Source organism: Stegostoma tigrinum, unplaced genomic scaffold, assembly GCF_030684315.1.
Source record: "Stegostoma tigrinum isolate sSteTig4 unplaced genomic scaffold, sSteTig4.hap1 scaffold_54, whole genome shotgun sequence".
NCBI lineage: Eukaryota > Metazoa > Chordata > Chondrichthyes > Orectolobiformes > Stegostomatidae > Stegostoma > Stegostoma tigrinum.
Window position 1 is genome coordinate 2554491 of NW_026728472.1, and position 13047 is coordinate 2567537.

A 13047-nucleotide genomic window follows, 5' to 3' on the forward strand; every position below is an offset into this window, starting at 1 on the left:
ACAATGATATGATACAGAAAACGATTAATACAACAGACAAAATCAGGATACCAAACAATTATTACATCAACAACATAAAAGACCAGGATACAGTATCGATTGCTAGTGAAGTGGCTGCTAATGGCAGGAGGCAATTTCGAGTTGTTGACTGGGACAGATTGAGATTTCAAGTGGCCAGTTTGTCTGGCTAGAACCAAATCAGTGCCCTGGCCCCTTTGCCAGCGACAGAAGTTACATGCTTCAGAGGTTTCACACCTTTACAAAATTTCCCCACCGAACCCTATTTGAAACAGTTTGATTCTAGTTTTAATTTAGTCAGGAAGCTTAAGACAGTGTCTGCATACCGATGTGTGAGAAGAAAAGGAGTTACAAAAGCATTACACTGAATTCCTAGCTGGGCAGGAAGCTTCAGGGCAGTGTCTGCATACCGATGTGTCGGTAGATAAGAGTTTACTTCTATAAATTAAAGCCTCTGCATAGGAATCAAATGAAGACAAAAGACTTTAATTTATAGAAGTATGTAAATGAATGAGATGATTTCACATTAACATCTCTCAGACAGTTTAACTGCAGGTCCATAACAGCGAAACATCAACTGTTACTTAGGGCTCTGAAACTATCTGTATAGCTTCTGATAGTCATGGAAGTATTACACACCCAGCTGTGAGCTGACGGTGGGGTAGAGAAGCTCTGAAGATAGTATGGAAGTGGCAGTCCTGTTGAAATTCGAGGACTCAGAACTTTGACAGAAACTGAACAGCATCCTGTTTTGTAGTAAGTAACTGACATTGAAATTTATTTTATATCAATGTTACATGCAACCATTCTGACGTGAAAATGCCTTAATATGCCGTTTCCGAGTAGCTGGAAATGGAAGAGTGTCTCCGAGCTAGGCTTATAGACCTCTTCCGCATGCATGCGGCACAAGTTTGAATAAATTCACCTTATAAAATACAATACACCCTATATCCTGGCTCACGTCAGCTTTCTGTTTTAATCAGCAGCTCCTGACAAACCCTTTTCCCTCTTTCCTGCCCAATCCATCTTCCTCAGACAACCCACTGATTCCAGGTTTCAATCTTGTAAACCTCCTCTGAGCCACTTTGAATAAAAGAACAGAAGACCAAAACCTGCATATGGTATTCGAGATTTGGTCTGACCCCTTCCTTGTACAAATGAAGCAGAACATCATTTCACTGATTATTATTTGTTGTCAAAGTAAGGGAGATGGCCTCGTAGCTTTCTGGATTTCAGAGAGATCTTGATCAATTGGGGCAATGGGCTGAGGAATGGCAGATTGAATTTTATTTGGATAAATGTTTGTTTTACCACAACGCAATACTTCAAAAGGCAGGACTTACACAATTAATGGTTGGGCTCTGGGTAGTGTTGCAGATCAGAAAAAACCGAGGGTTTCAGGCACATAATTCTTTGAAATTTGCATCACAGGTAGACACGGTAGTTAGGAAGGCACTTAGCACACTTATCTTCATTGCTCAGGCCTGAGTACAGGAGCTGGGAAGTGATGATGGAGAGTCCTCTTCTGGAGGACTGTGTGCTGCTCTGGTTGTCCTGTTCTGGGAAGAATATTGTTAAATTGGAGTGGGTTTGGAAAAACACTTACCAGGATATTGCCGGGAATGGAGGCGTTGAGTTATAAAAATACGCTGGATTGGTGGGAACTTCTTTCACGGGAAGGTAAGAGGTTGAGGGATGACCTTATGTAGGTTAATAAAATAATGAGAGACACAGATAAGGAATAGCAAAGGTTTTATCCCTCAGGTGGGGGATTTCAAAACCAGGGGCATATTTTTAAAATGAGAGGAGAAAGATTTTAAAAAAGACATGACGGGCATCTTTTTGTTTTATATAGAGTGCTCAGTGTGTGGAATGAACTGCCAGAGGAAGTGAATGATGTGGGTGGTTACGATGTTTGAAAAACATTCAGATAAGTACATGAATTTGAATGGTTTGGAGCGAATATGGGCCAATTGCAGGAATTTTTTTTAAATAAGGAAAACATTGCTGCTATCACTAGAAGAGATGTTTCTGAAAAATCATCCCATGAAAACATATGCTGAAATTAGAAATAAGAAATAAGAAAGGAACAATCATCTGATGGGATTGTACCATAGGCTTCCTAATAGTCAGAGGGAAACTGAGGAACAAATATGCAGAGGGATCTCAGATATGTGTAAGAATAACAAGGTTATAATCGGTGATTTTCAGTTTCCAAACATGTACTGGGACTGTCATAGTGTTAAAGGTTTAGATGGGGACTATTTTCTGAAATGTGTTCAAGAAATTTTTCTTTATCAATAAATCGATGCTCCTATGGGAAATAAAAATAAGGCGTAGCAAGTGACTGAAGTGATGGTACAGGGAAACTCTGAGTCTTGTGACAGAATTACTGTCAGTTTTAAAACAATTATGGAACAGGATATGCCTTCCAGAAAAAGTAAAAGCTTTAACTGGAGTAAGGCAAATTTTAATGCTGTAAGAAAATAACTTTCAACACTTCTGAGGAAGGATTAACAGACCCACAACATTAACTCCGATTTGTCCTTCACAGATGCTGCCAGACCTGCTAAGCTTTTCCAGCAGCTTCTGTTTTTATAATTTTCAAACATTGACATGAGTAGACGGCAGGTATAAGGATGTCTGATAAGTGAGGGGGGGGGTCTTTCGAAAATGTGACAATTCAGAGTCATTATGTCTCCGTAAGAGTGAAAGGTAAGGCTGGTAGGATTAGAGAACAATGGGTGAAAAAAGAGACTCAGGTTTTAGTCAAGAATAAAAAAAAAATTAGTAGATATAAATAAAAACTCGGCTCAAATAAATCTCTTGAAAGTGTAAACAGTGTTAGGGGCATTCTTAAACAGGAGATCAGGATGGCAAAAAGGCAACATGAAACTGCCTTGGTTGATAAGCTTAAGAATAATTCCAAGAGTTTCTGCAAGTGCATTAAGAGCAAGAGAGCACCGAGAGAGCAAGCAGGGCTCCATAAAGATGAAAGAGATCAACTCTGTGTTGAGCATCTGGAGAGGAGAGAGATTTGAAAGGAATATATTGCATCAAGTTTTACGGTTGAGAAAGAAATGGAGGGGGGACAAGTCAGGGGTCGAAATATTTTGGTTTGAAAACAGCTCACGGAGATGGGGGAGATTTTTAATGAGTATTTCTCCTCAGTGTTTTATAAGCAGAGAATCATGGATGCTAAGGAAACAAGGGAAGCAAGTGGGGATGTTTCGGACCATCAAGTTGGCGTTTGCAACCTTAAAGCACATTAAGGTTGTTAATTCCACTGGACCTGATGAAGTCCATCTTTGGACACTGTGGGAGGCAGGGGAAGAAACTGCAGAGGCCCTTGCAGAGATTTTTCCCTTCATCTTTTCTCACTACTGAAATTCCAGAAGACTGGAGGTTGGCTAATGTTGTCCCATTGGTTAAGAAAGGTAGCAAAGACCAGCCAGGGAACTACAGGCCAGTGAACCAGTGGTAGACAAGGTATTGAAGATGATATTTAGGGAGTAGATCAACCAAAGCTAGGATATTCAAGATACGATGAGGGATTGTCAGCATGATTTTGTGCACAGGAATCATGTCTGACAATCTATTCAAGTTTTTTGAGGAGGTAAGCAAGAGAATTGATGAGATTAGGGCAGCGAATGCTGTCTATATGGACTTTAGTAAGGCCTTTAACAAGGTCCCATACAGCAGCCTGGTCATGAAGGTTCGGTTGTGTGGGATCCAGGACAGCTAGCGAATGGGATTCGAAATTGGGTCGACGGTAGGAAGCATAGCGTGATGGCTGAATGTTGGTTCTCGGACTGGAGGCCTGTGGCTCATGGTGTGCCACGGGGGTCGATACTGGGACCTTTGTTATTTGTCCCTTACATAAATAATCTGGATGTGAATGTATATGGCACGATTAGTAATTTTGCATCATCTGCAAACTTAAGAGGTATCGCTGAGGTATCAAAAATTACAGGGGGATTGTGATCAGATGGGGAAGTGGGCTGAGGATTGCCAAATTAAATTCAATACAGCTAAGCGTGAGGTGTTGGCCTTTGGAAAGTTCAGCCAAGGCAGGAGTTATACAGTGAATGGTAAGGTTCTGAGGAATATTGTGGAGCAGAGAGACCAAGAAGCACAAGCGCATAGTTGGTGGAAAGCAGCATCACAGGTAGACAGGGTGGTGAAGAAAGCATTTAGCATGCTGGCCTTCTTCGGTTGATGCATTGCATTTCAGAGTTGGGACGTTATGTTAAAGATATACAAGTCATTGGTGAGGCCACACCTGCAGTGTGGTGTACAGTTTTGGTCACCCTGTTACAGGAAAGGCACAGTTAAACTGGAAAACGTGCAAAGAAGAGTTACAAGGATGTTGCTAGGAATAGTAGGCCTGAGTTCTGAGGAGAGGTTGTCCAGAATTGGGCTTTATTCCTTGGAATGTAAGAGAATGAGCGGTGACCTTACTGAGGTGGATAAAATCATGAGGGGCTTAGACAGGAAGAATGCACGCCGTCTTTTTCCCAGGGATGGGGAATGGAAAAGAGTGTACAGATTTAAAGTGACAGGGGGCAGATTTAAGAAGGATGTGAGGATGTCCAAGATTACAAAGAGATCTTGATTTATTGGGTTAAGAGGCTGAGGAATGGCAGGTGGTGTTTAATTTGGATAAAGGCGAGGTATTTCATTTTGGTAAAACAAACAAGATCAGTATTTGTACAATTAAATGTAGGGCCTGGGGTTAGTGTTGTCGAAAAGAGAGACCTCAAGGTTCAGGCCCTTAATTCTGTGAGGTTGGCGTCACATGTAGAAACGGTGGTTAGGTCGGAGTTTAGCCTGCTTGCCTTCACTGCTCAGGCCTTTAGAGTATAGGAGGTGGGACGTTATGTTGAAATTGTGCAGAACATCAGTGAGGCCTCTTCTGGAGTAATGTGTCCACTTCAGATCTCCTGTTCTTCGAAGGATATCATCAACCTGGGGAGGATTCAGCAAAGACTTAGCAGGAAGTTGCCAGGAATGGAAGTTGAGAATCACAAGAAGAGGCTTGATCGGTTGAGGCATTTTTCCACTGCAGTCTAAGAATGGAGGGGTGATTTATATGTTTATAAAATCATGAAGACTACAGATAAGGTGAATGGAAGATCCCTTTTCATTTGGGAGGGGAATTTCAAGACTCGGGGGCTGCAGAAAGCAAGCTGAAATGTTCCCTGTTCATGCCTGAATCTGGACAGTGCTTATTGCCAGATTATTTGACGAAGGGCCAAAGAGATGGAGGTTAGGTGATGCTTCTCGTGGCTGGATTAACTTTCTACTCCTGGTGGCTTCATGCTACACTTACAGTCTATAGGTTACCAGTACTGGAGGGCATGAGTTATGAGGAGAGACTGGGACTTCACTGGAAAATAGGAGGTTGAGCATTGACTTGAGAGGTTTATAAAATCGTGAGGGGTATAATGTGAACAGCAGGGGTCTTCTCCCTTGGATCGGGGAGTCTAAACAACAGCGTAATTTTTAACGGAAGAGGAGAAAGATTTGAAGGGCAGCCATGAGGAGCTGTTTCAAACAGAGGGTTGTTTCTATGTGGAATGAACTGCCAAAGGAAGTGGCAGATGCAGGTACACTTCCAATATTTAAAAGACATTTGGACAGGTACATGAACAGGAAAGATTGAGAGGGATATGGACTCAACTCAAGCAAGTGGGACTCGTTCAGTTTGGGAAGCCTGGTCAGCATGGACAAGTTGTAACGAAGGAGGCGAGAGAACTCAAATAATTTTTGATATTTTGAAAATAGTTCACATTACAGGAGACAAAGTGCGAAATGTCTTCGAAAATACAAAGGTGGATAAATCATCAGGACCTGATCGAGTGTATTCCAGGACATTGTGGGAAGTAAGGGAGGAAATTGCAGGAATTTTTATCAGCTGTAAATATTTGGTGGGTGCCAGATGACTGGAGAGTGACTGATATTAATCCTTTGGTTTACAAGGGATGTGGGAGAAGCCTGAGAACTATAAACCTTAAACTTAACACTGGAAAACAGTGACAGAATTAAAGTCAGTATGGATTTACGAAAGGGAAATCATGCTGGACAAATCTGCTGGAATGTTTCAAGAGTGCAACATTTAGAGTTGAAAAGGCAGTGGACGTAGCTTACGTGGGCTTTGTGAAAGTGTTCAAAAGGTCCCACAGAAGAGATAAGCACGTAAATTTAAAGCATGGGAGATTGAGTATTCACAGGGATACAGAACTGTTTGGCACACAGAAACAGTCAGAATAAACAGTCATTTCTTGTGTGCCAGTCAGTAACCAGTGTTGTACGGTGGTCAGTGGTGGATCCCAGGTATTCATACAATCAATTAGTTATTTAAATGAGAAATGTGTCTCAGTTTGAGATTATCCAGTTGGATTACAAAACTAGGAAAACACACGTCACTAACAGTAAGCATGCAGATGCAGCAGGGGGATGAAGAAGGCAAATGGTATTTTGACCTGCAGAGTTAGAGCGTTTGAGTACAGGAGCAGGGATGTCTCACTGAAATTCTACAGGATCTTAGTGAGACCACACCTGGGATGGTATGTGTAAATTTGGAATTTTTATCTGAGGAAGGAACTTCTGGCTATGGAGGCTATTCGCAACAGTTGATCAGACTGATTCCTGGGATGGCAAGACTTACATGTAAGAATAGGATGGATTGGTTAGGATGAAATTCACTGCAGTTTAGAAGAACGAGGAAAGATTTCACAGAAACCAATAAAATTCTAGGTAAATACAGGAAGGATGTTGTCAATGACCAGGGAGTCGGAGCTTAGGGGCATGGGCTACGCTGTTAAGGATTAAAATGAGGAAATTTTAAAAAATACAGAGACTGGTGACCCTGTGAAATTTGCTGCCACAGAAAGCAGTCAAGGGCGAACACTGGATGTTAACAAGAATAAGATGATATGTATTGTTGTCGGGGCTTAAGGGATCAAAGGGTCTGGCTCTAAAGTGGGAAGAGGCTGAGTAGAATGATCAGCCATGATCAAAAGTGACTAGCGGAGAAGGATCGAAAGCTACAATGGCCTGCGCCTGCTCCTATTTTCTATGTTTCTATTCTGTTGAAGGTGGAATATAAGAACAAAATGACAACAACTGACACAAAAAAACAGCTTGACCTTATCACCACTGGATGAAAATCCTACAACTCCTTACCAATTTGCAACATGGGAGCTACATCACCACGTGGATTGCAGCAGTTCAAGAAAGTGCAGTGTGATTTTGGAAGCTTCTGCAGTGGCTGCTCTGTCTCTCATTTTCAATCCAGTTTTCAAGTTGTTGAATGCCCTGAGAAAAGTAACAGAGTATGTCAGAAATATCTTTGGAAGTTTGCTGATACTGGGGGAAGCAAGGGGTGGGATAGGGGCTGGAGGTACAGAAGTGGGTAGTGTTGGGGAAGAGGGACAATGAGAGAAACAACTGGCTGGATTTTGTGGGGGGGTGATAGGTGAAGAATAACCCCAATATCCAAACCACACAGCCCCACCCTGTTCAGCTCTCTCCCTCCACTATGTGGTCTTTCTCTGAGCCTCTATCACACCAGCAGCCAGCTCAGCATCAAAGATGTGCATTTGGCCCAGTTTTGAAGTCCTTCTGTTTGACCACATTGTCTCCCAGACTTGCTGGCACCAGTTCTCAGATGCTGAAATTATTAATGGCCAAAAGCGTCCACACAGTTTTCAAATAAGAAACAACCTGCAATTAACTTCCAGGCCTGGCCTCAGAAACCAATAATTGATTTTGTATTTTTTTGGAGCACAATAGCTGCTCACAGTCCAGACGTCACCATTCAACTCTCAGATTCAAGCCAAACATTATTTAAAAACTCAGTGAGGGTGCTGACACAGGACACAGTGGAAAGACCTCTAACCAGTGAGTGCACATTGGAGTTCTGCTTTACTGAGAACACCTCTCATTGCTGTAATCACATTCTGAAGTGGCTTGACAGGGTAAAAGCTGACAGGACCTTCCCTCTCACAGGACAGTCTAGGCCTGTTTCAGGGAGGAAGCCTGAGGCTCTCTGCAAACTAAAAGCGGCACCGGAAGACCCCTGTTTGGGACCTGAGACCTAAACTGAGCAATCACGCAGCCCTCTTGCTAGAATACAGCACCGAAGCTGCCCTCCCCTTTAACCTGTCCTCACCGCTTGTGGCTCTCATGGAGAACCATTTCATTCCGGATATCCCTCCCAGTACGCATGCTCACAGTCACAATGAGCTGTGCGCATGCTCCATAGCTGAATACGCCGGTTTGATATCGAACGACCAATAGCAAGCAAGAGGCTGGACAGAAAAGGCAGCGGAAATGCTTCTCCTCCAACCAATCAGAGGACAAGGGCAGGGCCCAGTTCTAAGTAGGGGTTACCAGACCGGAAACGTAAACTCTGTTCTGAGCAAGGATCACCAGACCCGAAACGTCAACTGTGTTTACTCCGTCACAGAAGCTGCCGGACCCGCGGGGCTTTGTTTTTGTTCACGTCATTCGCGCAGCGGGTGGGCGGGGTTATTCTTCCACCAACCAGGGGGAGACAATGGGAACTGCGGAAGCTGGAGAGTGTGAGATAACAACTGTGGAGCTGGATGGACACAGCCGGACAAGCAGCATCTCAGGGGCACAAAAGCTGGTGTTTCGGGCCTAGACCATCCTTCAGAAAAGGGGGATGGGGAGAGGGTTCTGGAATAAATAGGGAGAGAGGGGGAGGCGGACCGAAGATGGATAGAGGAGAAGATAGTTGGCTGTTGGTTTGTTCCCCGAGTTTGGCAAATGAATTACAAACGTTTCGTCTCCAGTCGAGAAGCCATCATCAGTGCGTAGCTGCTGCTGCGGAGGAGAAGATAGGTGGAGAGGAGGCAGGCAGGTCAAAGAGGCAGGGATGGAGCCAGTAAAGGTGAGTGTAGTTGGGGAGGTAGGTAGGGGATAGGTCAGTCCGGGAAGGACGAACTGGTCAAGGGGTCGGGATGAGGTTTGTTGGTATGAGATGGAGGTGTGGCTTGAGGTAGAAGGAGGGGGCAGGTGAGAGGAAGAACAGGTTAGGGAGGCGGGGACGAGCTGGGCTGGTTTTGGGGTGCAGTGGGGGAGGGGAGATTTTGAAGCTTGTGAAATCCACATTGATACCATTGGGCTGCAGGGTTCCCAAGCGGAATATGAGTTGCTGTCCCTGCAACCTTCAGGTGGCATCGTTGTGGCACTGCAGGAGGCCCAGGATGGACATGTCATTTGCAGAATGGAAGGGGGAGGTGTTTAGTGCGAACCGAGCATGGGTGATCTGCAAAGTTGTCCCCAAGCCTCCGCTTGGTTTCTCCGATGTAGCGGAGCCACAATGGGAACATCGGATGCAGTCTACCACATTAGCAGATGTGCGGCCTGGGATCGAGGTGAGGGGCGAGGGTTAGGGGCAGCTGGCCACGAAGGCTCTCCCTTTCAGAATGATGGGTATAACTTCCAATTACGATTTTGAAACGACACTCTGAAAATACTCAAGAAAGCCTCATGGATTTTCAGAAAGATCAGAGACATAGAACAAAGTTAAAATCTCAATAAAACCGCTTTAATAAACAGATTGGGCTGAATATATGTCTTTAATAGTACAGATTACTTTTATTTGTTCTGGTGAGATGACTTTTGTTGGCAAGACCAGCATTTATTGCCTCTGTCTAATTGCCGTTCAGAATATGATGGTGAAACCCCGGGACACTAACATATGTTTCATGCAGATGTTCAGGATTTTGAAGAAGTGTCAATGAATGGACAATGATATAGACTCAAGCCAGGATGCTGTGTGGTCTTGGAGATTGCAATCCTCATCACTTGATGCTCGCAACATATGGAAATTGTGATCAGAGATAATGGGAACTGCAGATGCTGGAGAATCCACGATAAGAAAGTGTGAAGCTGGATGAACACAGCTGGCCAAACAGCATCTCAGGAGCACAAAAGCTGACATATTATGGAAATTGTGAGACTGCTTTTTCTGTTTTCAAAAATTAAGGTCAGAGATCCATTCAGCATAAAAACAGGACCTTCAGCTCAACATGTCTATTCCAATCAAAAAAACAAAACTACATTAATCACACTTATCTTGAAGTCGACACCCACTCGGCATGGCATTTTGAGTGCTCCTCCAGCTGCTTCAAAAAATGCTGCATTATCTTTAATTATCTGTGACCTGAGCTGTGATTTATCTTTTTCCTTCACATTATGCATGAATTGCATTTTGCAAATATGTCCCACAACATTTTAGCAATTAGCTCTATAGATCAATATTTTTTCTGGAAAATCAAACTTTCTTTTTAATTCATTTGGGATTTTAGTGGAGCTAGACCAGCATCAATTGACCTTGAAAACTTCCAGCTGGAAGTTCACCAAATTGGAAATGTAGTGGACACTGAAAAAGGTTACTTCAGTGTACAATGGGATCTTGATCAGATGGGACAATGGACCAAGGAATGGTAGGTAGATTTAATTTGAATAAATCTGACATGTTGCGTTTTGGAAATCAACTTAGGTCAGAACTTGTACTCTAAATGGTAAGGCCCTGGGGAGTATTGCTGAGCAATGAGTCCTGGTGTGCAGGCGCTTGGTTCCTTGAAAGTGGATTCAGAGATAGATAGGATAGTAAAGAAAGCATTTAACATATAACAGAATATTACAGTGCAGTGCCGGCCCTTCGGCCCTCGATTTTGTGCCGAAATGTGAACAATCTGAAGTCCATCTAAACTACACTATTCCGTTATCATCCATATGTTTATCCAATGACCATTTAAATGCCCTTAAAGTTGGGAGTCTACTCCTGTTGCATTTGGTACAACTTGCCTTTATTGGCCAGTGCATTGCGTGTAGTTGTTGGGAGGTCGTGTTGCGACTGTACACTGGTTAGGCCACTTTTGGAATATTGCATGCAATTCTCGTCTCCCTGCTATCGGAAGGATGTTGTAAAAATTGAAAAGGTTCAGAAAAGATTCATAAGAATTTGCCCGGTTTGGAAGGTTTGAGCTGCAGGGAGAAACCGAATAGCTTTTGCCTGGAGATTCGGAAGCTGAGGGGTGACCTTACTGAGATTTATAAAGTCAGGAGGGGAATAGATAGGGTATCTAGACAAGGTGTTTTCAGCGGGGTGGGGGAGTCCAAAATTGGAGGGTGCGAGTTTAAGGTGAGCTGGAAAAGATTCAGAAGGAACCTCAGGGGTAACTTTTTCACACAGAGAGGGAGGTGAGTGTGTGGAATGAGCTGCAAGGGGAAGTAATGGAGTTTGGTACAATTACAACATTTGAAAAGATGGGTATGTGACTTGGAAAGGTTTAGAAGGATATGGGTCAAAAGCTAGCAAATGGGACAAGATTTACTGGGTATATGTAATTGGTATGGATGAAGTGAACTGAAGCCTCTGTTTCCATTCTTCACAACTTTCTGACTCTATGATTTGCTGAATTTCTGATGAATAGTTACACACTGGATATTTGTCACTAGAAATTGATTATATCATTGAATATCAAGGTGGTGCTTTTGGATTGCCTCCTGTTGGAGATAATTCCTGCCCGGCAACACTGAAGAACTGTTCTTGTAAGCCATTCATCAGTTAAACCTGAATGATGCCACATAATTTGGACATAGACTGCTGCAAGAACTGAGGACTGTGAAACGGTGCTGAGGAATATGATCTGTTAGTTTGTGAGCATTCACGATCTTGGCTCAAACAGAAACATTCTCTTTGGAAATGCATATTTGTGTGGCATGAAAATGGAACCAGATCATGGAAACAGCACTGGAGGGGAGTGGGGATTAAGAACCGGCAGGAAAACAAATACATTCTCAAAGTGTGTGCATGGGAAGAAGGAGTCTGTTCTTCTTTTGAGGAATGACGCCATAACAGAAAAAATATTTTATTCTAATGAAGGGAAAGCTGTATCCATTTTATTGGTTTCGTTAAAATAATGGTGATAAATAGCTGGAATAACCTTGCACTGACCATTTGAAAAATCCTGTATGTCTTCAGAGATAGCTGGGCTGTCCTCGGCTGAGTAAGTGCTGATACTGTCTGAGTGATGCTGTTTTGAAAAACTTTCTGAACAGAGTTGATGGAACAGACAAACAAGTGCCATTGGCCAGTACTTCAGAATACATCAGACCTTTCATGGCTGCTCCCACACAGAACCATACAATTGAGAAAAGGCCCATTGAGACTACACCAAAAGGTGCTGATCCAAATGCTTTTAAAGTTTGGGATGTTCCCTGCCTCAACCACCCTCCTAAGCAGTGCAATCCAGACACCAACTAGCCTCATCACAAATAGGACAAACATCTGCTGACAGAATCGGAAGTCCGTACCGAAAAAAAGCTTTGGAATATTGTGAGAACAATGAGCACGGTGTTCTGTACTTTCACTCTTTAGTGTTTTAGCTCATGTTCCAACATCATTTGAAGTGAGATCAGAGTAACTTCCCATGCCACCCATGTTACTTCACTCATTGTGGCATTCTGGACCCTGAACAAAAATGTGATCAATGCAAATTGGAGACACTCCTGCACTGGTAATGTCCTCGACTGGACAATGGGGAAATCAATCTCTGAAAGTAGTCATTCAAGTCACTTGTCATCCTGGATAGGCACTAAATTGCTGTTCCTTGACTATAATGTATTGAAAAAAAATCCTGGAATCCCTAACAAACAGCTCTGTGTGCATGTCTGCAGCATTTGGATTGGAAGTGTTTCAGGAAGGTAGCTCGCTGTTACTTTCTCCAGAGCTATTGGTGATGACAAATAAACTCAGCCATTGCTAGTGCCTGCTAAAACCCATGGTTGAGTGCATCCTATTAAAAATATCAAGATATTTTCTGTTTTCAAAGTTGAGCCCAAAGTCTCAGAAAGGTAAGACTTTGCTGGATGAGTGTAACCCCAGCGACATCAGGAGCATGGTATGACATTGAGGTAAGGACCCACATCATTTTCAATAAGAGGACTGATCGTGCGATATCAGTGCCACGGCGTTCAAACTTTTCA